General features: G+C 46.5%; 1 pseudogene; it reads right to left on the minus strand.

The window, feature by feature from the left end:
- Positions 1 to 6,284: 6,284 nt before the first annotated feature.
- On the minus strand, positions 6,285 to 25,708 carry LOC136639130 (zinc finger protein 850-like; annotated as a pseudogene).
- Between the last annotated feature and the right edge of the window lie 431 nt (positions 25,709 to 26,139).

Below are 26,139 nucleotides of genomic sequence, written 5' to 3' on the forward strand. Positions count from 1 at the left end.
GCAAAGGGACAAGAAGTCCCGCCTTGGGACTGGCAGCTTTGGGTCTGGCAAGCAGTGCCTGTTGGGCTGGAGGGGTTCACCAAGACTAGAAGGGAAAGACATCTCAGATGGTGGGTGTGGAAGCCTCAAAGCTGGGAGAAGACATGGGGGGGCATGTGTGTGTGTGACAGAGAGAGAGAGAGAATAGGAGGAGAGGCAAAGCACAAGCATCCTTTGTCCTTTCTTTGAAAAGCCATTATCAACCAGCCATGTGGATTCCTTGAATTCTTGGGAAGATATCTGGAGTAGTGATGTCTCCTTGGCGAATGGCATGTGCCTACTGATTGGACAGCCAAACTGTCTGTCTAGCTCAGAGGTGTCCAACAGAAGGCCCTCTGAAGCTCCCCTGGGCTCTCCCAGCACCTCACTGGCAGCCCACAGTCTGGCAAGCAGTGCCCCTTGGGCTGGAGGGACTGACCAAGTCTGGAAGGGAAAGTCATCTGAGAGGGTGGTGGGTGCCCAAGTCTCAAAGCTGGGACAGGACTTTCTGGGAGTGTGTGCGAGGGGAGAGTGAGCATGAGAAAGGGGGAGAAGCAGAATACCTGTGGGGGGGGGAGCAGAAAGAATGGGAGAAAAGCAGGTGTGTGAGTGAGAGATGCAGTGCTGGCCACTTACCTGACAGAAGCAGCCCAGCACGGCTCCCTCGCCTCTGTCTGCCCAAAGGGAACAAGAAATGGGCAGTGGGTGGCTGCATCTCAAACCCCTCCTTCCCCAGAAGCTCCTCCAACCATTCGCAGGCACCTTCCCCTTTTCTGGAGATGCATTTCCTGGGCCAGGAGAGGGAAGGAAGGACAAGGAAGATCTCAGGCAGCTGCAGCAGCACTAGGGAAGAAAGGGCCAGAAGAGAGAGGAGGCTGGAAAGAGGAGGGCAGCAGGAGGGATTTGCCATATGGAATCCTCCAATGAAAAACAACAGTACCTCTGAGCGCATGCAGAGTACAAAAACAGGATGTAGGACAAGAAAGATCTCAGGCAGCAGCCTGAGGGAAGCAGTAGGAAGGGAAACTGGAAAGGTGGGTGCCCAAGCCTCAAAGCTGAGAGAGGACTTGCTGGGGGTGTGTGGGGAAGGGGGAACAAACATGAGAAAGGGGGAGAAGCAGAGGGAATGGGAGGAAAGCAGGCATGTGATCCAGAGACCTCACTGCTGGGCAGATCTGTTCTCCCCCTTACCTGACAGAGGCAGCCCAGCAGGACTCCCTGCCTCTGTGTGTCTGAAAGGAGCAACACCTGGGCAGTTGGTGGTTGCATCTCCTTCCCCACCACCCACCCTTTGTCCCCTCCCTGTTCGCAGACCCCCTCCCCCAGCCACCTTTCCCCACTGTAAAACATCTATAAAAATAAGATTTTCTGTGCTATGAAAGTGAACAAACATCACTTCCTTTGTATTCTGCTATTGATCTGGAGACAGAACAGTCCTGTTAAACAGAAAATGGTGGGGTGTTGTTTTTTTTGCCCTTAAAAAAATTCAAGTACAGTATATGTTAATTCCCTGCCTCTATGCCAAAACCAACTATTCATGTATATGAAAATATATTCAAGTATATATATTCATATATATTGAGACATACAAAATTATGCACAGGAAGGATAGAGTGGAGAGAGAGATGCTCTTTACAATCTCACATAACACCAGAACCAGGGGATATCCACTAAAAATTGAGCGTTGGGAGAGTTAGGACAGTCAAAAGAAAATATTTCTTTACTCACTTCCACTTTTCTGCCTTCCTTCTGTCATACGACTACCCCAAAGGGCAGCATCAGTTGGTAGAAAGGGGTGGGTCTGTCTGTGGGAAAGTCCCTCAGAATTTGGAATGTTTGACTCTATTCAGAAGCCCCGTTTGGGCCTTGCTGTGAGCATAAATAAGATGCTTAGCCCTATGCTTAAGCTACTTGGGTCAGCAAGATACCTTAAAGATACCCCTTGAATGTTTTTTTTTGTGTCTATACAAACAGAGAAAAGGTGTTGCTGACTAGGCTTGACCGCAAGAATGTTTTCAGAGCTAAAACTAGTTGTTTTGCAGGTTGTTTTTGCAAAATGACAAGGAAACTGTGAGCTTTAACTGCAAATGAGCAGGAGAAAAAGGGACTTTACGCAAGCAAGCTTAGCTAATAAGGGACTTTACTGTAATGCCTGATTTAGTAAGAACATGCTAAGCAAAACTTGAGTAGCAAGCCATGTAAGCAGAGACAAAAGTCCATGTGATATGCTGTTTGCCAATCAAGAATGTGTCTGAGGCTTTGCAATTTGCATTTTGCCAATCAGAAATCTGACTAATGCTTTACAATGAAGATTTGTTTTGTATATCAACTCACACCCTGAGACCAGCAGCTGGCTGAGAACAAAAGCTTGTTTTCCTTGAAACCTCCTAGTCCAGTGCCACTGTGGCCGAATAAGCAAGACACTGAAGGATGGAAGGTTCTGAAGTTCCTTTATTTCAGCAAAGCGCACAGCTCCAGTCCAGAAGCACCCTTTCAGTGGGATGCAACACTTTTATACAGGGGTGCTCACACTTTTTTGGCTGGAGAGCTACTTTGAAACCCAGCAAGGCCCGGAGATCTACCAGTTTTTTTTACAATGTTCGCGCCATCATAACATATAACATTTATGTGTACAATGTATGTTGGTGTACCTTGAGCCCCACTGAGTATAACAGGACTTACTCCTGAGTAGACATGCCTAGGATTAGGCTGTGAGGCTGCAATCCTAGCCACACTTACCTGGGAGTAAGCCCCATTGAGTACAATGGGCCTTACTCCCGGTGTTTCCTCCCAGAGGCACCTGAAGGGGGAGGGTCAGCACTCCACGATCTACTCATTTTGCCTCGCGATCTACCTATTGAGCACCCCTGCTTTTATACATTTCAGCCATAGCTCAAACAAAGCTTAGAAAAAGACTCTGTCCTCCTCACCTCACCTCCTTTCCCTATGAGGAAAGGCTACGGCTTGGGTCTCTTCAGCCTAGAAAAGAGGCGCCTGAGGGGGGACATGATTGAGACATATAAAATCATGCAGGAGATGGACAGAGTGGATAGGGAGATGCTCTTTACACTCTCACACAACACCAGAACCAGGGGACATCCACTAAAATTGAGTGTTGGGAGGGTTAGGACAGACAGAAGAAAATATTTCTTTACCCAGCATGTAATTAGTTTGTGGAACTCCTTGCCACAGGAAGCAGTGATGGCATCTTGTCTGCCTGCCTTTAAGAGGGGATTGGACAAATTTCTGGAGGAAAAGTACATTAGGAGTTACAAGTCATAGTAGGTATGTGCAAGCTCTTGATTTTAGAGGCAAGCTGCCTCTGATTGCCGGATGCAGGGGAAGGTTCCAGGACAAGTCCCATTATAGCCAATGGGGCTTACTCCCAGGAAAGTGGGGCTGGGACAGGAGCCTGAGCCCAGCCCAGCTCAAGCATGTCTACTCAGAAGTAAGTCCCTTTATAACCAATGGGACTTACACCCAGGAAAGTGGGGCTGACACAGGAGCCTGAGAACCCAGCCCAGGCAGGTCTACTCAGAAGTAAGTCCCATTATACCCAATGGGGCTTACTCCAAGGTAAGCGCAGATAGGATTGGAGCCTCAGTCAGTCAGGCACTACTTCCTCCCCCTGCCTGCCCCGAGTTCTCCTTCCCCCACAATCAATGTGAAGGGCAGTTTCTTCACAGCTCCCCCCCCAGTGGCTGGCCCTGAGCTGTGCCACCAGACAAAATGGCGGCGGGGGCATGCCCACCTCCCCTCACATGTGCAGGGCTCTCCTCAATGTAGCCCATTGCCCCCTGTGGCCCAATGTGCCTGGCTGGTGGGGCGCGTGCCAGTGGTGGCAACTGCTCCCCCCCCATGCAGGAGCAGGCCAGTGTAAGACCTCAGAGGGAGTGGAGGTGAGTAGGAGGGAGCTGGTGCTGGGGGGAGGCAGCTTGGGGGATGTGGCAGATTTTTTATTTTTCACTTTTTAAAAAAGTGGGTGTGAAATCAAAACCCGAGAGTGACATCACTTCCGGATGTGACATCACTTCCGGGGCATCATCTTGCGCTCTGGACCGGGCAGCAGGATTGTTAGTTGCGCCACTGCCCTGGAGCGTGTGGACCACTCTGAGACTGCTAGTCTTCTCATCTAGTTTGCGCGCCTTGCAAAACTTTGCAGGCTTCCTCAAAACTTTGGTTATCAGCAACTGCCTGATCTGCAGTTAGTTAGCCAAGCAGTCGATCAAGTGTCAGCCAGAAGCAGGTGGTTACAAGCATGTCCCCTGAAATACATGCTCCCACTTGTTAACGCTGCCTTTACTCCCCCCCCCCCCGTTTATAACTGTCAAAGATTTGGCTGTACCTGCTTAAAGGGGAGGGGGCTTTGAGGCAGGTAGCAGGCCACATATCCCTCCCCCCCCCCCCACTAATATATCCCTGTAGAACTCCTACTTTTCTGGAATGGGAAAGTAGGGCAAAGCCCAGGACCGCCTAGGCAGGCTTCCATCTCTCCCCCCCCCACTACGCCGTCCCTGTAGAACTCCTACCTGCACTCACAGTTTCTAGAATGGGGAAGGCAGAGCAAAGCCATTGAGTTCAATGGCACTGTAGCTGCAGCCACTAGAGTCAACAAGGTCTTCAAGGATAAAAGCAGAAGCTGCAGCAGTGAGAGTTGGTGGGTGTAGAAGGAAGGAGCTTGGAGGACTGGCTGAATGGGGACCACTGGAGACTGGTGTGTGGCTGTCACGCCCAGGAGCTGCTGGGAACCAAGGTATTGCTGCAATGTCTGGAGAAGCTGCTGGCTGGCGGGAGAGTGGAGGAAGGAGGAACTCTTCAGGTTGAACAGGGGAGCTGTCCTAGTGGTGGGATGCAGCAGTGCTTTATGCAGAATTAGGATTGTTTTGAGTAGAGAGGACCTAAGTAGCTTAAAGTGGGTGTAAGTTCTCTAGACCAAGTTTGGAAAGGGAATTCGGCAAAACACTGGCTGAGTGACATGTACTTCAGCCAACGTGCAGCTCTCTTAAGTTTCTCTCCCCAACTTCCAACCCCTCTTTGCTACCCAAGCTGGAAAAATAGATTTGCCATGCTACAAAAGAGAAAAATCATTCCGTTCTCCAATTCAGGTGTTAGTTTGGAGACAGACAGTTCTGTTAAATAGAGAAGTGTCTTAATTTTTGCCCTTTAAAAAGTTGTTTATGCAACTTTCCCATGTTTGAATTGTGCTAATACGTGATGATGCTCATGAAGATAACCTGGTAAGCATTTCTACTACACAGCTTTAATCCACCTTCAAGGCACTTCAAATTCCCCAATGCATTCTGGAGGACTATATTTTGTTCAGGAATCTGGCTGCTATTACAGCTACCCTTTACAAACTACAGCCTCCAGAAAGCGCTGGTGTAATAGAAGAGCACCGAAAGTGGATTAAAGCTTCACTGGAAATGAAGCCCTGGATAGACTGAGCTTGAGGTACCCCAATTTATTTTGTAATAAACTTTTTTTGTACTATATCGATTTGTCATGACCTGGGGCCCCTGGAACCTTGGGCCACCGAGATGTTGCTCATCATGTCTGTCCAAGAAACCTAAAACGTGGTGATGCAACATCCTGGGACATTTTCACCAGCCTGGGGAAAGTTGGGCGCTGAGCACGCATCAGTATCCTCTTCTTTGCTGGCCATGGACTGAGAGTGTCTAGAACCTTTACTATCATGTGTCCTAAATCACGGCTTGGATTCTCAACCTTAAAAGATGTAGCGCAGTTATTCTGCTGTCTGCCATGCTTGGTAGACTGTCCCAGGCTCCATGAGAACTAGAAGCTTGGCTTTCTCACTGTGCTGTCCCAGCATATCCTTATTCCCAGACTATCCATCTTCCTCTGGTTTTTATGTCTGGGCACTTTTCAATATAATGTGTACTGTTCTTTGTATATTGTATTTTACATCTATTTACAAAATGGATGGTACTGGGAGGCATAGCATCTTCCCTCCTACAAATGCCTGAGCGTGTCAAGTTGGAGTTTCGGACACAAAATGGAGAATGCGATGTCTTCACGCTATCATCCCTTGGTTTTTACACACTTGGGCTCTTTTCAAAGCCTTCTCCTTTGGTTATACTATTTTAACACTGGTTCATCTTTGTGTAGTTAGCTACCTTGAACAACTCTCAAGTAGAGGGGAAAGGCAGGAGAAAGCCCTTTTTCACTACTGAACACTGACAAAATAATATACGTTGATGATTTATACAGTAACAATAAATTTTTACTAAAACAATAACTAATGGCCAGTACAAGTGGTTCAAGATGAAGTACCCTTAAAAGATCCAGATAAGCGGGTAGGAACAAGATTGCTGGTTCATTGCAGTCATGATGGGCAAAATAAACAAAAAACTTCTAAAGGTACATAGGCTAAGTCAACTTTTTTGGCAACCCACATAGGCGTGATACCCAGGGCAATGTACTCCCCTGCCCCCCCTTTAACTACACCACTGATAATAGGGCATACACTGACAGCCATTATTCTTTAGAAAGGAGAAATTACTACTGCGTATACATTTCAATGGAAGACTGGGTAAGTACTAAGAATTTTTCAAGCACCACTTCTTGGATGTGAAGGAAGGAACTCAACTCTGAACACCCTTACCTGCACTTGGTAGCATTTATATGGTGAACGCAACAGTCTTCCCTTTTATGCATACTAAGAGCTGAGTGAGTGATTGCGGAAATCTCTTTCCACAATCCTAGCACGCAGACATTTTCTGAGGTTCATGTGTTCTCCAATGAGCCTTCAGTTGCCTATTCCGACTAAAGCTCTTTCCACACTCCTGGCATGTAAAGGGTTTCTCCCCTGTGTGAATTCTCTGATGTGTGGTAAGTACACCACTCTGGTTGAAGCTTTTTCCACACTCCAGACATTTATAGGGCTTTTCCCTTGTGTGGGTTCTCTGATGGGTTATAAGTGCACTACTCTGCCTGAAGCTCTTTCCACACTCCTGGCATGTACAGGGTTTTTCCCCTGTGAGGGTTCTCTGATGGGTAGTAAGGCTGCTGCTACAACTGAAGCTCTTTCCACACTCCTGACAAGTATAAGGTTTCTCCCGTGTGGATTCTCTGATGGATTGTAAGGCTGCTTCTGCAACTGAAGCTCCTTCCACATTCCTGACATGTATAAGGTTTCTCCCCAGTGTGGATTCTCTGATGTCTCCTAAGATCACCACACTGAGTGTAGCTCTTTCCACACTACCCTGTGTGAGTTCTCTGATGGGTCGTCAGGTTATAACTCCGACTAAAGCTCTTTCCACACTCCTGACATGTATAGGGTTTCTCCCCTGTGTGAGTTCTCTGATGGATCCTAAGTATACCACTCCGACTGAAGTTCTTTCCACATTCCTGACAGGTATAGGGTTTCTCTCCTGTGTGGGTTCTCTTATGTTTTCTAAGACTGCTACTGTCAGCGAAACCCTTTCCACACTCCTGACATGCGTAGGGTTTCTCTCCTGTGTGGGTTCTGTGATGACTTATAAGGGTGCTACCAGTACTGAAACTCTCCCCGCACTCCTGACATGTATAGGGTTTCTCCCCCGTGTGGGTTTTCTGATGGCTTCTAAGGCTGCCACTGGAACCAAAGCTCTTCCCGCACTCCTGACATGTATAGGGTTTCTCCCCTGTGTGAGTTCTCTGATGGATCCTAAGTATACCACTCCGACTGAAGTTCTTTCCACATTCCTGACAGGTATAGGGTTTCTCTCCTGTGTGGGTTCTCTTATGTTTTCTAAGACTGCCACTGTCAGCGAAACTCTTTCCACACTCCTGACATGCGTAGGGTTTCTCTCCTGTGTGGGTTCTGTGATGACTTATAAGGGTGCTACCAGTACGGAAACTCTCCCCGCACTCCTGACATGTATAGGGTTTCTCCCCCATGTGGGTTTTCTGATGGCTTCTAAGGCTGCTACTGGAACCGAAGCTCTTCCCGCACTCCTGACATGTATAAGGTTTCTCCCCTGTGTGAATTCTCTGATGTTTTGTAAGATTGCCACTGTCGGTGAAACTCTTAGCACATTCCTGGCATGTATAGGGTTTCTCACCTGTGTGAATTTTCTTATGTCTCCAAAGAATACCCCTCTGACTGAAGCTCTTTCCACACTCCAGGCATGTATAGGGTTTCTCCCGTGAGTGAGTTCTCTGATGGATTCTAAGTATTTCCAACAGACTGAAGCTGTTTCCACACTCCAGGCATGTATAAGGTTTCTCCCCTGTGTGAATTCTCTGATGTTTTGTAAGATCGCCACTGTCGGTGAAACTCTTTCCACATTCCTGGCATGTATAGGGTTTCTCACCTGTGTGAATTTTCTTATGTCTCCAAAGAATACCCATCTGACTGAAGCTCTTTCCACACTCCAGGCATGTATAGGGTTTCTCCCGTGAATGAGTTCTCTGATGGATTCTAAGTGTTTCCAACAGACTGAAGCTGTTTCCACACTCCTGGCATGTATACGGTTTCTCACCTGTGTGAGTTCTCCTATGATTCGTAAGTCCACTTATCTGAGAGAAACTCTTTCCACACTCCTGGCATGTATAGGGTTTCTCACCCGTGTGAATTCTCTGATGTCTGGTAAGTACACCACTCTGACTGAAGCTTTTTCCACACTCCAGACATTTATAGGGTTTTTCCCTTGTGTGGGTTCTCTGATGGGAAGTAAAACCACTGCTGTTGCTGAAGCTTTTTCCACACTCCAGACATTTATAGGGTTTTTCCCCTGTGTGGGTTCTCTGATGGATCTTAAGATTGCCATTGACAGAGAAGCTCTTTCCACACTCCAGACATGCATAGGGTTTCTCCCCAGAGTGGGTTCTCTGATGGGCTTTAAGACTGTAGCAGAAACTGAAGCTCTTTCCACACTCAGAACATTTATAGGGTTTCTCTGTTTTGTGGACGCTTTCCTTTGAAACCTGCTTCCTCTTTCCTCCAGTCTGGTTCCGAACTGGTGCTTCTGAAATATGAAGTCAAATGCAATGCAAGATCAAAGAAAGGAATTACAGCTAGCTGGAGAAGTCGTACAGCGTATTTGTTTTCTGAGCCGACAAGAACCTGTGTCTACATTAGGCTTCGTTCATACTGAATTTTATTCAGAGAAGGCAAAGGAATCTCAGCAAATAATTGGCATCCACGACCAATTTGGGCAACAGAAAATGGTTTCTACCCAACCTTCATGATGAGAGACCAGCTCATCTCATCTCATCATGGCATGTAATCTATAATGGAGTTTTCCTCCAGAAATCTGGAGGATAATTTGTGGAGGTAATGTTACAAAGGCAGAAAGGGGAATCCAAATTAAGAAGCCATTCCACATTACTTAGCCATTCTTAAGGCTGTGCTTGAGAGATAAGGACGAGTTGTTCTCCACAACATGCCCACCTCCTCCAATGGGCGGCAAAAGGCCAAGATGCCCAAAGGCTTCTAGCCTGTTTATGGAACAATGTCCCCAGTTTAGGGTTACCCTCCTCGTCAAGAAAGCTGTGCTAGCCCGAGAAGGGAGGATGTGGGGGCCATCAGGCATGGCAGAAATCATGCCCAGGGCATGCACCTAGCTCCCTGTTCCCACTAGCCACATCCAATGAAGCAGGGATTTCCACACAGGCATCTGTCAATTACAAGGAAAAGGACCATTCTTACCTACAGAGGTCATGATCTCAGAATGGTTTTGAGTATTGATCTATTGGAGCCCACTCTGGACTGCTGAAGTACAAATACCACTACAAACGAAAGGGGTCTCTGGAAGAAAAAAGAGATTTCCTATGAGCAGGTCAACCTGGACACAGCATCAGTTCAGAAAGAGATGGGCCAGCAAGGGAGGACAATCTGGGGGCTTCCAGCAGGTGCGAAGAACCACATGAGAAAGAGGTGGGGAAACTTGACAGCCTCTTTTCTTCTGCCACCAGTCAGTCTTTTTAAGAGGAAACAGGCTTGTGATGTCCCCTTTTCCCTATTAGTCCTTAATTGTGTGCACCTGTAATTCCAAGAAGCTCCATGCTGGCCCAGAAGGAGGAGGAGTTGCTGGGAAAGGTTCCTGTAGCAGCTCTTGTCCTTCCTCTGAAAGGGCATTATCAACCAGCCACATAGTCGTATGGATTCTTTGAGTTCTTGGGAATTCAAGTCGTTCCTCATTTCAGGAGTAGTGATGACTCCTTGGTGATTGGCATGGGCCTACTGACTGGGCAGCCAAACTGTCTATCAAGCTTAGGGGTGTCAAACAGAAGGCTCTCAGGCCAGAAGTGGCCTCTTGAACCTCTTTATCTGGCCCTTGGGCTCTCCCAGCACCACTGTCAGCTGAGGTGTCGCTACTGAAAAGGTCTGCCCACATGATAATTGGGCTCTCCCATATCTTGAAAATATGATTAAGATTTGCCTATTTTATCTTCTGTCATTCGCAGCTAATGAGTTCCTAAGTGAGGATAAAGTGCTTATTTCTAGTCATGTCCTGCTTTATGACATCACTTCTGGCCCTCAGCAGGCATCAGGAATACTATTTGGCCTATACTGTATGAAATAAGTTTGTCACCCCTGGTCTAGCTCAAGGGATGGAATGGAGTGGCCTGGTGGGCTCCACTCTGCCAATCAGGTAATTCTGTGATCACCAAACCCAGGTTACTCAAGTTCAAACAGAGGGATGCTTTTATGTTTTTCATCCAGGTCAACATGATATCTAGTGTAGGTACACAGAAGGCATAGCCAGTCACTCTCTGGTACACTGGCATACAAAGTGGGGGGGCTAAGGGGACCATCAGCTCCGGGTGCCACCCTCAGGGGTGTGTGTGTGTGACACTCCTAGTGACCAAAATTGTGATTTGTAGGCATAATACCATCATATATACCATTCAATTTGTATTTTACAGCAGAATGCAATGAAAAAAACCGGAGTGGTATATCTCCATTCTATCAATAGTTATGGCCAAAAAACAAAAATACAACTTCCTTATGTAATTAAAAAGTAATTTCCTTAACTTAAAACAGACCAATGTGACTGATTATGCAAAGAGTCAATGAGATACTAGTATGACACAGCATAGCACCAATAAGGTGTTAGTAAGGTGACACGGGGCGGATCCAGTGTTTGTGTTTAGAGGGAGCCATGAGTAGACCTGCACTCCTATTCCAAGATTGTCACCTTGGAGCCACATCTCCCAGGTGGGTTCCACCCGGGCTCTGCCCGAACTTGACACCCCGATCTGTCATGACTATTGCTATCTCTCAGCCTCACCTCCCACGGGGTTGTTGTGAGGACAAAAGAAGGGGAAGAACCATGCTCACCACCCTGAGCTCCTTAGAAGATGGGTGGTATGAAAATATTAATTAACATTTTGAATTAATTAATTAATTCATAATGATAATTAATTAAATAATTTTGTCGTATGGGGGTGTCAAAAATTTATGGGCCCCAGGTGTCAGATGAGCTGGCTACGACATGATTGAGACATACAAAATCATGCAGGGGATGGACAGAGTGGTGAGAGAGACGCTCTTTTCCCTCTCACGTAACACCAGAACCAGGGGACATCCAAGAAAGTTGAGTGTTGGGAGAGTTAGGTCAGACAGAAGAAAATATTTCTGTACACACTGCGTAATTGGTTTGTGGAACTCCTTGCCACAGGAAGTAGTGATGGCATCTTGCCTGGATGATTTTAAGAGGGGATTGGACAAATTTCTAGAGAAATTAATTACGGGTTATAAGTCATAGTAGGTATGCGCAAGCTCTTGGTTTTAGAGGCAGGCTGCCTCTGATTGCCAGATGCAGGGGAAGGCACTGGGACTCAGATTGTGCCTGTTGTCTTGTGTGCTCCCTGGGGCATTTGGTGGGCCACTGTGATATACAGGAAGCTGGACTAGATGGGCCTTTGGCCTGATCCAGCAGGGCTCCTTATGTTTTTACTGTTCAGCAAATAAACATTAAAAGTAGGCCTAAATGAGATTTCTCTTAAGCATGTACAAAATCCCTTCTTTCCCTTCACCCCTTGAAAGTACTGAGCTCCAACACATCTGAAATTTAGAAGAGGGGTCTCCAATGAGGGGGAATGGTATCCTGGAATGAATGAGACCCCTAAGCAGCTCTCTCTCTCTCGCCTTCCACCGCCCCCCCCCCCCAGAATCTGCCACCAGTGCAATACTACTTTGAAATTGCTTAGAAAAATTCAACTTGGTGGACTTGATGCTGTGTGATGGGGGGGCGGGATTGTATATAAATACTGAATTTGACCCCTTGCTGGAACATCTCCTGATTGATTCAAACAAAGTAAAGGAAAAATGGGTGAGATGCTGAACACTCAATCAATCCAGTTCAAGCCACTCAAAGCCACAAATGCAGGTGGCTGGGGGTGGGGGAGAGAACAAAAGCTGGCGGCACATCATTTGCACATGGATCCTGCAGTGCAAGCAGGTGTGTGACCAAGAGACTGAGGTGCTGGCCACAGTCCTTCCCCCCTTACCTGGTAGTAGCAGCCCAGATCCCTCGCTGTGGGCCTGAAAGGAGCCAGAAATGGGCAGTAGTGGCTGCGGCTCTTTGCCCACCGCCCTCCTCTGGAGGCCCCTCTGGCACACACACAGCTCCCTTTCCGGAGACGCATTTCCTGGCCCAGGAGGGAAAAGCAGCAGGGAAGGAAGGAAGGAAGGCAGCAGCAGGAAGGGAGGAAGGGCCAGAGGAGGGGGAGGCTGGAAGGAGAGCATCACTGCAGGAGGGAGGTGGGATCCAGATCCTTCCAATGGAAAACGACAGCACCTCTGGGCACATGCAGAGTGCAAAAGCAGGATGTGGGGCAAGAAAGATCTCAGGCAGCAGCAGGAAGGAAAGAAGAGGAGAGGGGAGGCTGGAAAGAGAAGGGCAATATGAGGGACTTGCCTTATGGAATCAAGCAATTAAAGGCGACAGTGCCTCTGTGCCTGTGCAGAGTGCAAAGGGAAGCTGTAAGAAAAGGAAGATCTCAGGTGGCAGCAGCAGCAGAAAGGGAACAAAGGCCATGGGAGAGGGGAGGCTGGAAAGAGGAGGGCATCACTGCACCAGGGAGGTGGGATCTGGAAGCCTCCAATGGAAAAGGACAGTGCCTCTGAGCGTGTGCAGAGTGCAAAAGCAGGATGTTATGAAGCCGGAATGAGCAGGATGTGCTCTTGATCAATCCAAGACCAAGACCTGGGAGTCATTAGTTATTTGCTTTTTCTCTGTAAACCGCTTTGTGAACTTCTTGTTGAAAAGCAGTCTATAAATACTGTTAATAATAATAATGCAACCGACTGGGGTGGGGAAGCAGAGCAAAGCCCAGGACAGCCCAGGCAGGCCCTCCCCCAGTTCCTGCCTGCAGTCTCTTCTGGGATGGAAATGGAGCCAGGCCATTCTCTGGCTGCAGACAGAGCCCTTCCTCCCTTCCCTCCAAGGCTCCCAGTGGGTTAAGTCCACAGAGTTGGAATTGCTAGAGTGTCCTGAGGACTGCTGGTTCCACTGACTTCCTCCCATTGACATGCTGGGATGGGAAGAGGCCCCTGGAATAGACCCAGATAGGGGGAGGGGCAGGGAAGGGCTTTGCAGGGAGTGGAAGGCGCTGAGCTGAGGCTGCAGTCACCCTAGGCACACTTTCCCGGGAGTAAGCCCCATTGAGTTCAATGGCACTTACTCCTGAGTAGTAGAAGTGAGACGCAGAAGCCTTCTGGGACTGAGGCTGCAGTCACCCTAGGCACACTTTCCCGGGAGTAAGCCCCATTGAGTTCAATGGCACTTACTCCTGAGTAGTAGAAGTCAGAAGTAGAAGCCCCCTGGGACTGAGGCTGCAGTCACCCTAGGCACACTTTCCCGGGAGTAAGCCCCATTGAGTTCAATGGCACTTACTCCTGAGTAGTAGAAGTCGAAGCCCCCTGGGACTGAGGCTGCAGTCACCCTAGGCACAGTTTCCTGGGAGTAAGCCCCATTGAGTTCAATGGCACTTACTCCTGAGTAGTAGAAGTCGAAGCCCCCTGGGACTGAGGCTGCAGTCACCCTAGGCACACTTTCCCGGGAGTAAGCCCCATTGAGTTCAATGGCACTTACTCCTGAGTAGTAGAAGTAGAAGCCCCCTGGGACTGAGGCTGCAGTCACCCTAGGCACACTTTCCCGGGAGTAAGCCCCATTGAGTTCAATGGCACTTACTCCTGAGTAGTAGAAGTAGAAGCCCCCTGGGACTGAGGCTGCAGTCACCCTAGGCACACTTTCCCGGGAGTAAGCCCCATTGAGTTCAATGGCACTTACTCCTGAGTAGTAGAAGTAGAAGCCCCCTGGGACTGAGGCTGCAGTCACCCTAGGCACACTTTCCTGGGAGATTAATTCATCCCCTCACTGAGTACTAGGCACCTGTCTGCAAAAATATACACTGGATCTTCATACTGCTACTGAGAGCACATGGCTATCCTCAGCTAAGATTCATCAGAGCACCTGCCATGCTCAAGGGCTGTGGTGTGACCTGGGTGCTCTGGGCACCACCTCTGGCTGTCCCATGTTGCAACCAGCTGTGCCCAACTGCTGACACCCCCTCAACTTTGGTTGAAGTTTAGACCACATGTTACCTTCCTGAGGTAATCACAAGAGTGTCTAGAGCCTTTACTGCCACGTGTAAGGTGTCCGAAATCACAGCTTGGATTCTCAACCTTAAAAGAAGTAGAGCAGTTATTCTGCTGTCTGCCATGCTTGGTAGACTGTCCCAGGCTCCATGAGAACTAGAAGCTTGGCTTTCTCACTGGGCTATCCCAGCACATCCTTATTCCCAGACTATCCATCTTCCTCTGGTTTTTATGTCTGGGCACTTTTCAATAGATGGTACTGGGAGGCATAGCATCTTATAATAACATAAGAACAGCCCCACTGGATCAGGCCATAGGCCCATCTAGTCCAGCTTCCTGTATCTCACAGCAGCCCACCAAATGCCCCAGGGAGCACACCTGATAACAAGAGACCTCATCCTGGTGACCTCCCTTGCATCTGGCATTCTGACATAGCCCATTTCTAAAATCAGGAGGTTGCACATACACATCATGGCTTGTACCCCGTAATGGATTTTTCCTCCAGAAACTTGTCCAATCCCCTTTTAAAGGTGTCCAGGCCAGTCACCATCACCACATCCTGTGGCAAGGAGTTCCACAGACCAATCACACGCTGAGTAAAGAAATATTTTCTTTTGTCTGCCCTAACTCTTCCAACACTCAATTTTAGTGGATGTCCCCTCGTTCTGGTGTTATGTGAGAGTGCAAAGAGCATCTCCCTATCCACTCTGTCCATCTCCTGTATAATTTTGTAAGTCTCAATCATGTCCCCCCTCAGGCAACTCTTCTCTAGGCTGAAGAGGCCCAAACGCCATAGCCTTTCCTCATAAGGAAGGTGCCCCAGCCCAGTAATCATCTTAGTCACTCTCTTTTGCACCTTTTCCATTTCCACTATGTCTTTTTTGAGATGCGGCGACCAGAACTGGACACAATACTCCAGGTGTGGCCTTACCATAGATTTGTACAACGGCATTATAATATTAGCCGTTTTGTTCTCAATACCTTTTCTAATGATCCCAAGCATAGAATTGGCCTTCTTCACTGCCGCCACACATTGGGTTGACACTTTCATCTGTCCACCACCACCCCAAGATCTCTCTCCTGATCTGTCACAGACAGCTCAGAACCCACCAGCCTATATCTAAAGTTTTGATTTTTTGCCCCAATGTGCATGACATTGAAGAGCAGGTCCCAGACAGCACTTGGATGCCAGGTCTCTTTAGCTGAGATGGAGGTTTCCTTCCCCATTCTGCTGCTGATGGGGGGGAGGAAAGCAGAGAACAGGAAGTGGTGTTTGAGCACTAACCACTATATCCTACTCCCCTCAGTCAACCTGACTACTCTCAGTACTTTCCATGACAAATCTTGCATCAGAGAAAGAAACTCCCAGATGAGGGAAGCCTTTGCAAGGTAAGTACTGCCTAGTGGTCAGTGCGCATGCACCACTTCCTGCTTTCCTTTGGGAAGGGGCCCAGAAGAAACTGTGTACCTCCTGCTAAAATTCTTCTCATAGGCCCTGCATAGGATCATAGAAGCATAAGAAACATAAGAATAGCCCCACTGGATCAGGCCATAGGCCCATCTAGTCCAGCTTCCTGTATCTCACAGCGGACCACCAAATGCCCCAGGGAGCACACCAGATAACAAGAGACCTGCATCTTGGTGCCCTCCCTTGCATCTGACATAGCCCATTTCTAAAATCAGGAAAAGCATAAAATGCATAGGCTCCGGTGGGACTGGTCCCACTCCTTCCTGGCCCGATCCTCTCCTTCCCTCACCCTTTTCCACCCACTCCCTGCCTTCCCACTCCCTGAAAAGTCTTACCTCTGGCCTGCACCGCAGGTTACCTATGAGGCCACATGGCCCTGGTGGACCAGGCTCTCCCTGCAGGATCTTGCACCCACAATCTTTTCCACCAAAAAGACAATTCAGACACACCCCTTGGGCTTTGCTCTTATACTCCTCAGGCTAACAGGATGGGGGTGACTCTGTACTTATTTGAACTGTCCAATCAGAAACTCTTGGGGACAGAAACTTCTGGAAGTGGGGCTGGATGCTAGCCCTCTTAGTTCTTCCCCTCCCCACTGGAGATCCAGAGCTGCATTCCATCCTTGATGGGCACCTTTCTGTCTGCATAGGTGCTACATTATTACCTCCCATTGAGTTGTTAATTTCGTTGGCTGTTGTTACTCACATCCTTGCAGCTAGGAGCTGCAAGCCACTTCTCTGTTACTGGTTTAGTTTGGTTCAGGTGCTGTGTGCTACCAGGCCTAAACTGTACATATTCATGACAGGGAGAGAGAGACAGAGAAAGAGAGAGAGGTGTAAGTGTGCTGGCCAGATTAGAATCAGCCCGACGCAGATACATCTCTGTCCAAAAGGAGCAACAAATGGACAGATCTTGGCTGCATCTCTTCCACTCCCCTTTTCCCCCCATATCCCCATTCCTGGATGTCTGCTTCATCCCCTTGCCCCTTTACCTTCTTCAAGCATCTTCATCAGTACCTGGAAGAAAATTCCACTACTGTCAGGCATTGACTCCCAAATAAGTGGCAGGGCCTAGGAGGGAGGTGTGATTTGCCTCTGGCGCTTGGGTCAGATTCTAACCCCCCTCCCCAGCAGCCCGGCCTAACTCCAGGCTGCTCGGATCTGCACCCGCAATTTAGCTGGTGCAGATCTGAGTAGCCCCATTGCAGTGGCTGGGGCAGTGCTTGGGGTAAGGGGAAAAATATCCCCTTGCCCCTAATTGCACCACAGTCACCTGCAACCCTGTCAGCCAGTCTGCCTGTTCCAGCACAGGTTAGGATTGGGCTGTTTCACCTGGAACCAAAGTTTCAGCCCCTGCCTGCCAGGCCAGGCCATCAGAAAGAAGGGCAAATAAGACCCTCCCAAGAAGAACCTTTATACCTGAGAAATACCTTCTCAAAGATTCTGGCCAATCAGAGCCCAAAGTTCTCACAAAGCACAAGATGCAGTCTGTCTGAGAGTAACTTTCTCTCCCTTGAGTAACTCAAACCTGAAACAAGTGTTTAGTTAGCAAGCCCTATCCATTTAGTCTTGAAGTCCTGACAGCCTAGAATAGCAGTTCTCAATCCTTTCAGCACTGGGACCCACTGGGACCCAGAATGATAATCTGTCAGGACTCACCAGAAGTGCTGTCATTCATCTGGAACAATGTCATGGCCAGAAGTGATATCATCGAGCAGGAAAATGCTTAACATCTCCATATGACAACATAAAAAAATTAAAATTTACGATATGTATGTGTTTCAAAATTTATTTAAAACAAAGAAGACCTCTGCAAACCCTTCCAAGCAGTTGCTGATCTGTTTGAAAAACATTCCCGAAGGCTGCCATCCTATCCACACTTACCCAGCAGTGAGCCCCATTGGCTATCATGGTTAAAAGCATATATAAACTGTTAAAAGTACAGAATTGTCACATTTCCCCAAATAGTATCACATACCAGGGTAGCATCAAGTCTAATATATTAAAAATAAAATATACATTGAAATGAATGGGGAGCCAACTGAAATTGGCTTGCAACACACCTAATGGGTCCCAACCCACAGTTTGAGAAACACTGGCCTAGATACCAAGTTTATCATCTGAGAATGTTCCCCATTGGCAGCTGTTCTTATGGAGAGACACAGGGAGACACAGGCTGCTTCCCCCAGTATGAATTCCTGAGTCTTCACACTATCTTCCTCTGGTTTTGACACCTGGGCTCTTCTGAAAACATTTTCTGCTGCTCCTTTGGCTATATTATTTTTACACTGAATCTCTTTTGTGTTGTTGGCTACTTTGAAGAACTCCCAAGTTGAGGGCAAAGGCAGTGTAGCAGTGAAGTAGCAGTGAACCTCGGAGGGCTCCCATGGAGACTGCTAAATAGATGTGTTTTTCATGTGCCTAAACAACTAAGGCAAGCTTTGTTGCCACGAAGATGGTACGAAGAGCTGAGAGCTTGAATGGGGAGTCTTTTGAAACAGGCAATTTCAAGGTTTCTCTCCATTTGCTCTGTGCTGAATCACATTCTACCCCAGTCACCATCTTGGAGAAGATCCGGGAAGCTGAAAACTCCCCCTCCCATGGCCTAGATACAACAACATGACAGTGAAGAAAGCTTTAAAATGTGAGTAAACTTGGCTCATTAAAAGGCTATAAGGAGAACTGCAATCAAGAGGTTGGAAGGAGGAAAAGATAATTTTAAAAGATTATTTACGTTGGCCAGTAGCCACCCAGAGGGGAAATAAGCGAATTTGGATTTAAAGAAACCCCTGCTGGAGCAAACACAAGATTACTTTGTTTAATGGTATGCACCAAAGAGAAATAAATAAGTAATCTTAATGGATGAAACAAATTTTACTTTCGTTTACCAGCAAAAAGCCTTGATTCAAGCCTGGTCATTTAAAGGCATACTAACTTAATTTGGCAGTATTATGGACCTGGATTATTGATCCACCCTTTTTGGAAGAAGAGATGCAAGATAAAGATTTGGATGACTCTTTAATTGTTTGATTGATTTGACATTGTTGTTGATTGGACTTGGAATATTGCTTTATACTTTTTGGACACAAAAATTGGAAATTAGCCCTACAAGAAGTGACTGGATTTGATATGGAAAAAAATGGCATTAAAAATTTAAAGAATGTTAGTAAAAGCCAGTCCTTATTAATGGATTTTTTGATGGATTTTAGAAATGAAATGGAGCAACAGGTCAGAAAATTATCTGAACAAATGAACCAGACAAACTCCTCCCTGTTAATCAAACAGGAACAGATTACAAATAACAGACAAGAAAAAAGAATGGATCTAATGTTGGATGAAGCTAAAGAAGTGGAGTACTTTGAAGTGAGACAGGAGATGGAAAAAGCAATGGTCACTATAAGAATTAAGAATTTGAAGGAAGAAAATAGAGGGAACGTCCAGAGAGCACGCTGTCCCAAGAAGAGGAAGGACTTTGGGATTAAATCCAAAAACAACAGAAGGAAGAAAAAGAAGGGAAAAAAGAGAGGGGCCAAGAAATTTAAGAGATTTAAGAAGAAAAAGAAGAAATGGAAGGAGTAGTGGGAGGAGCAAGAAGGAAAGTACCAAGAAAACAGAGAACAAAACAAGTATTAAGACAGAAGTTAAAATGGCTGAATAGCAAGTAGAAATTTTTTTTATGTAGCTATTAATGATTTAAATTTTTTGTTAGAAATGAAGCATATTTTATTAATCATATTAAATTAAAGTAGATGAAAATGGAAATTTAGAACACAAGTATTGTGAAAACTAAAATGGGATTAAGATAAATAAAAGGGTTATCTTTTAAAAGAGAAGTTCTATAAAATAATCTATAGATGGCAATTTATTTTAGAGAAAATAGTAAAAGTGTACCCTGGGTCATCAAATAAATGTTGGATGAGTAAAGAATTGAGGGAATTTTTTATTATATGTGGTGGATAGGCGAAAAAATAAGGAAATTTTGGAAAAAGATACATATGTTATAAGTGATATTGAAGTGTGTATTACCATTGTAACTGGAGACATTCCTTTTAAATGTGATATTAGAAACTAAGAATCAGAGAAGACAAATTTTATTTTAAATATTAGTTTAGTGGTAAGAAGAGTGTATAAGTAAAAATTTGAAGCCTTTTTATGATTGGATAGATAAGGTTAGAGAAAAAATATTGATTGTTTAGTTAAACTATTAATCAGTAGATCAATAAATATGATAATTTTTCTATTGATGAATAATTTTGTTTGGACCAATGTATGTTGTAATCGATGGCCAATACCCTTATGTGTAACCTATGTAGTCCCATCCCTAAGTCTATCCAATGTTCCTTACCTGAATGTGTAATAAATAAATAAAGTATTGCAAAAAAAAAATAATAATAATAATAAAGCTATTTGCACACTCTTGGCACATACAGGATTTCAGCATTCTAATGTCTTTAGCCCAACTGACATGTATAGTGTTTCCCCCCATGTGGGTTCTCTGGTGGGTTGGAAAGCTGCTGTTTCAACTGAAGCTTCTTCCCCATTCCTGACAAGTATACTGTTACCCAGTGCTTTTTTTGTAAAAAAAAAAAAAAAAAAAAAAAAGGTGCAGGAACTCACAACTTGTTAATCTTTTATTTATTTATTTATAAACCATTTTTTATTGGAGAAATAAGTTACAACTAGACATAGTCAATAACTACACACACACACACACACGCCCATCCCGTGTGAGCTCCCTGATAGCAAAAGCACTCCTGCCACAGCTGGAGTGTAACATAAAGGGGTGCGAAAGGCCTTGCAGGGATCAGGTCTGCCCCCATCACCCATTGGGAGTGTCTGCCTTGGACCTTTCAGGCTCTCAGTCTCTTGTGCTGAGATAGGGAGGGCTCCAAATACAGGATCCCCTAATAGTCTTTGATGATTATGTGCCTGCATGTATCTCCTACAGGACTCTTCAGGGAGGAGGGTTCAGGACACCTGCCCTGGCTGGTAACTGCTGCTGTAGATCCTGGAGTGAGCCCCCTGCTGGAGGCTGTGGGTTAAAAAAGGCTGGGAGACTGGGACTTAAAAAAAAAAGGCCAAAGGAAAGCCTGCCTGGGACTGAACTTTGAGGAGTTTTGCAGCCTCAACTGGCCCCCCTTTTGGCAACTGGCAACCAACCTTTATATTTTGCAGCCACGGAGCACCTCCCCACCTAAAAAGAAAAAAATTTATTCCTCATAGGGATTTGAACCCCCAGCCTCTGTCTCCACAGACCAGCACTTTAGCAATTGAGCCATAGGAGCTCTTAGACTCAAAGTGTTTGGAACTAATACTTGAGATGCTGATGGCCACACGCTGGGCTCAAGACCTTATATATTACTTCTGAGCACATTCACTACAGCAGTTCCTATAGCTCAATGGAGAGAGTGCTGGGCTATGAAACACGAGGTCGGAGGTTTGAATCCCTCCCTAGCCGGCAGTGCAAAAAGAAAAAAAAAAGGTGGAGCACAAGGTCAGAGTTTTGAAATCCCTCCCTCAGTGCAAAAAAAAAAAAACAACAAAAAATGCCAGAACGCAATTCCGGTGTGTTCTATTACAATTAAAGCCCTGCTCCTACCCCACTGTGTGAGTTTTATGATGGTCTGTAAGTCTACTACCCCGACGAAAGCTCTTTCCACATTCATGGCATGTATAGGGTTTCTCCCCTGTGTGAGTTCTTTGATGTCTCCAAAGTGCACCACTCTGGTTGAAGCTCTTTCCACACTCCAGACAAGTATAAGGCTTCTCCCCTGTGTGGGTTGTTTGATGTCTCCAAAGGACACCACTCTGGCTGAAGCTCTTTCCACACTCCAGACATGTATAAGGTATCTCCCCTGTGTGGGTTCTCTGATGCAGTGTAATGCTCGTATTGCAACTGAAGCTCTTTCCACATTCCTGGCATGAATAGGGTTTCTCCCCTGAGTGTGTTCTCTGATGGATTTTAAGTTTACCATTATCTCTGAAGCACCTTCCACACTCCTGACATGTATAAGGTTTCTCCCCGGTGTGGATTCTGTGATGTTTCCCAAGAACACCACTCTGACTGAAGCTCTTTCCACACTCCAGGCACATATAGGGTTTCTCCCCTGAGTGGGTTCTCTGATGGGTTCTAAGGGTGCTGCTGGAACTGAAGCTCTTTCCACATTCCTGGCATGTATAGGGTTTCTCCCCTGAGTGTGTTCTCTGATGTCTCATAAGTACACCACTCTGGCTGAAGCTCATTCCACACTCCAAACATGTATAAGGTTTCTCCCCTGAGTGTGTTCTCTGATGGATCTTAAGTACACCACTCTGGCTGAAGCTCATTCCACACTCCAAACATGTATAAGGTTTCTCCCCTGAGTGTGTTCTCTGATGGATCTTAAGTTGACCATTCTCTCTGAAGCTCTTTCCACACTCCTGACATGTATAAAGTTTCTGCCCAGTGTGGATTTTGTGATGTTTCCCAAGAACACCACTCTGACTGAAGCTCTTTCCACACTCCAGGCACATATAGGGTTTCTCCCCTGAGTGGGTTCTCTGATGGGTTCTAAGGTTGCTGCTGCAACTGAAGCTCTTTTCACATTCCTGGCACATATAGGGTTTCTCCCCTGAGTGGATTCTCTGATGGGTTATAAGGCTTTTGCTGGAACTGAAGCTCTTTCCACACTCTAGGCATTTATAGGGTTTCTCCCCTGAGTGGATTCTCAGATGGATTGTAAGGCTTTTGCTGGAACGGAAGCTCATTCCACACTCTAGGCATGTATAGGGTTTCTCCCCTGAGTGAATTCTCTGATGGGTTATAAGGCTGCTGTTGCAACTGAAGCTCTTTCCACACTCCTGGCATGTATAGGGTTTTTCCCCTGTGTGGGTTCTCTGATGGGTAGTAAGGTTCCTGCTGCAACTGAAGCTCTTTCCACAATCTTCGCATGTATATGGCTTCTCACCTGTGTGGGTTCTCTGATGGATCTTAAGTCCACTAATCTCAGAGAAACTCTTTCCACACTCCTGGCATGTATAGGGTTTCTCCCCTGAGTGTGTTCTCTGATGGATCTTAAGTTTACCATTCTCTCTGAAGCTCTTTCCACACTCCTGACATGTATAAGGTTTCTCCCTGGTGTGGATTCTGTGATGTCGCCCAAGACTACCACTCTGACTGAAGCTCTTTCCACACTCCAGGCACATATAGAGTTTCTCCCCTGAGTGGGTTCTCTGATGGGTTATAAGGGTGCCGCTGGAACTGAAGCTCTTTCCACACTCTAGGCATGTATAGGGTTTCTCCCCTGAGTGGGTTCTCTGATGGGTTATAAGGGTGCCGCTGGAACTGAAGCTCTCTCCACACTCCTGGCATGTATAGGGTTTCTCACCTGTGTGAGTTCTCTGATGATTTCTAAGATGATCATTCCGACTGAAGCTCTTTCCACACTCCAGGCATATATAGGGTTTCTCCCCTGTGTGAGTTCTCTGATGATTTCTAAGACGATCATTCCGACTGAAGCTCTTTCCACACTCCTGGCACGTGGAGCGTTTTTCTCCTGTGTGTTTTGTCTGATGATATTGAAGGTTCGTAAGTTCACCATTCTCACTGAAGCCCTTTCCACACTGCAGGCACATATAGGATTTCCACCCTGAGAGGGTTATAAGTTTTGTGCTGATCCTGAAGCTCTTTCCACACTCATGGCATGTGTATGGTTTCTCACCGGAGTGAATTTTCTGATGGTTCATAAGATCACCAGTATGGCTGAAGCTCCTTCCACACTCCAGGCACATATAGGGTTTCTCCCCTGTGTGGGTTCTCTGATGCTTTCTAAGGTTGCCACTGTCACTGAAGCTCCTTCCACGTTCCTGGCATGAATAGGGTTTCTCCCCTGTGTGGGTTCTCTGATGGGTTATAAGGCTGCTGCTGTAAGTGAAGCTCTTTCCACACTCAGAGCATTTATAGGGTTTCTCTTTTGTGTGGATGCTTTCCTTTGAAATCTGCTGCCTCTTTCTTCCAGTCTGGTTCGAAACCGATGCTTCTGTAATATTGAAGAGAAATTCAATGCAAGGTCAAAGGAAGAAATTGCAGCTAGCCGAGGAAGTCAGAAAACAATGTTTTCTGAGAAAAACTGGAGCCAGTGGTGTTGCTAGGAGAGTGTGGGCCGCAGCAGGTGACATGCAGAGGGGGTGACACAACTACTGGCCAAAATATTTAAAATCTTGGTATTTTTGAGTAATACCATCATGCGATATATCACTTGATGTGTAATTTCATGAAGAATGCAATGAAACAAACAACACTGCCGTATCTCCATTCCTTCAAATGTTATAGCAAAAAAACAAAAACCAGTGGTGTTGGGGCAATAGTAAATCACCACACCCACAAACGGGGAATTGCCCCACTAACTGCACTGGAGGAGGTCCATCACGAGGGCGATGTGCTGGCTTTCCACACTGAGTGAAGCAAACCCTAGTGACACCACTGGCTGCAGCCCAGAATACCCACACAACCTTTGACTACGTGTGGCTTCATTAATATTGCAAGTTGTTCTTCCAGAGGAAGGGCAGTCCCATCCATGACAGGATGATTCTCTGTTCCCAAAAGGTCTCTCCTGCAGAATGAAAGAACCCCTGCTGTGTAGGAAAATGCATAGAACATCAGGCTTTTAGAGACATGGCAATCCACAAGCACACTTGCGTTGGCACCTAGGCACATCTATAAGCCTCTGCCTTGTTAGAAGCCGCAGACCTCTGATTCATTGCCTGGGTATTGTAAACAAGAGAGGAGGATGGGAAGACAGTGTTATGGAAAAGCCCCCTTTATCTTTGTTAATGGAATGTGTATTGCGGTTAGCCAGAGAGCCGGGCAGAGACAGCCGGTTCCCTGGCCTTCAGTGTATTGCAAGGGATTGCGACATGTTTAAAGTATAAATAAAGCTGGCAAAAGGCGGGGCGGGACGGACTTCTCATTCCTGCTCCCGCTTCCAGCCTTTCTGCACCTCTCTGAAACCTGTCTGTCGTCTGATTCTTCACCATGGCTTCTATGCCACACCAAGCAGCTTGCTCGAGCTGCTTCCCAAGTAGCACTGCAATGCTACACTGCTGTGTCTTGATTCAGTGTCAGTTAGTTACCACACACTTAGTCCATCACTATCTCCTCCATGTACCAGTACAGACCATTACTGGTTTTCAGATACACATTTGGATGTGCCCATGAGATGAGATGAGATGAGCATGAGATGGGAGGTGAGGATAAAAGTGCAACAAACAAAGTTTTGTTGTGGATTTCATGTTACAAGGGTGGGAAGGGGTATGAAAATAATAAACAATCCCACATTCCTTAGACATTCTCATGGCTACGTTTAAACACAAGGGGGAAGTGTCCTCCATGACATGCCCACCTCCTCCAATGGGCAGGAAAAGGCTCAGATTCCCAGAAGAGCCCTCCAGCCACTTAATTGCACAATGCCTGCAACTTAGGGCTACCCTCCTTCTCACAAAGCCCAACATCTCTGCTGGGCTGGAAGGGCAGGATGTGTGGCCATCAGGCATGGCAGCAGTCGTTCCCAGGGCTTGCACTAAGCCAACTGTCCCCTGTGAACATCCAGTGGAGGAAAGATTCCGACATGGAGCATCTATCAATTAAGGGTGAAATGACCCTGCTTACCTACAGAGGTCATGTTCTCAGAATTGTCCATTATGACTGCTTCAAAATGGTCTTCAGTGTTGATCTAGCATAGTTCACTCTGCGCTGCTGAAATGCAAAGACCACTGCCAAAGTGATGGGGTTCTGAAAGAAGAAAGAGAGATTCCCTGTGATCAGGTCAACCCAGGGCACACCTGCAATCCCAAAAGAGATGGGCCAGCAAGTGAGGAGAAGTTGTGGGCTTCCAAAGGTGCAGTGAGGTGTGTGAGAAAGAGGTGGGGAATCTTGACAGCCCCTTTTCTTCTGCACCAGTCAGTCCTTCCAAGAGGAAACACGTTTGTGATGTACCCTTTGCCTATTAGTCCTTATTTGTGTGCACCTGTAACTCCAGTAAGTTCCAAGCTGGTTCAGAAAGAGAAGGAGCTGCTGGGACATGTTCCTGGAGCAGCCTTTGTCCTTCCTCTGAAATGGCATTACC

Source organism: Tiliqua scincoides, chromosome 2, assembly GCF_035046505.1.
Source record: "Tiliqua scincoides isolate rTilSci1 chromosome 2, rTilSci1.hap2, whole genome shotgun sequence".
NCBI classification, from domain to species: Eukaryota; Metazoa; Chordata; class Lepidosauria; order Squamata; family Scincidae; genus Tiliqua; species Tiliqua scincoides.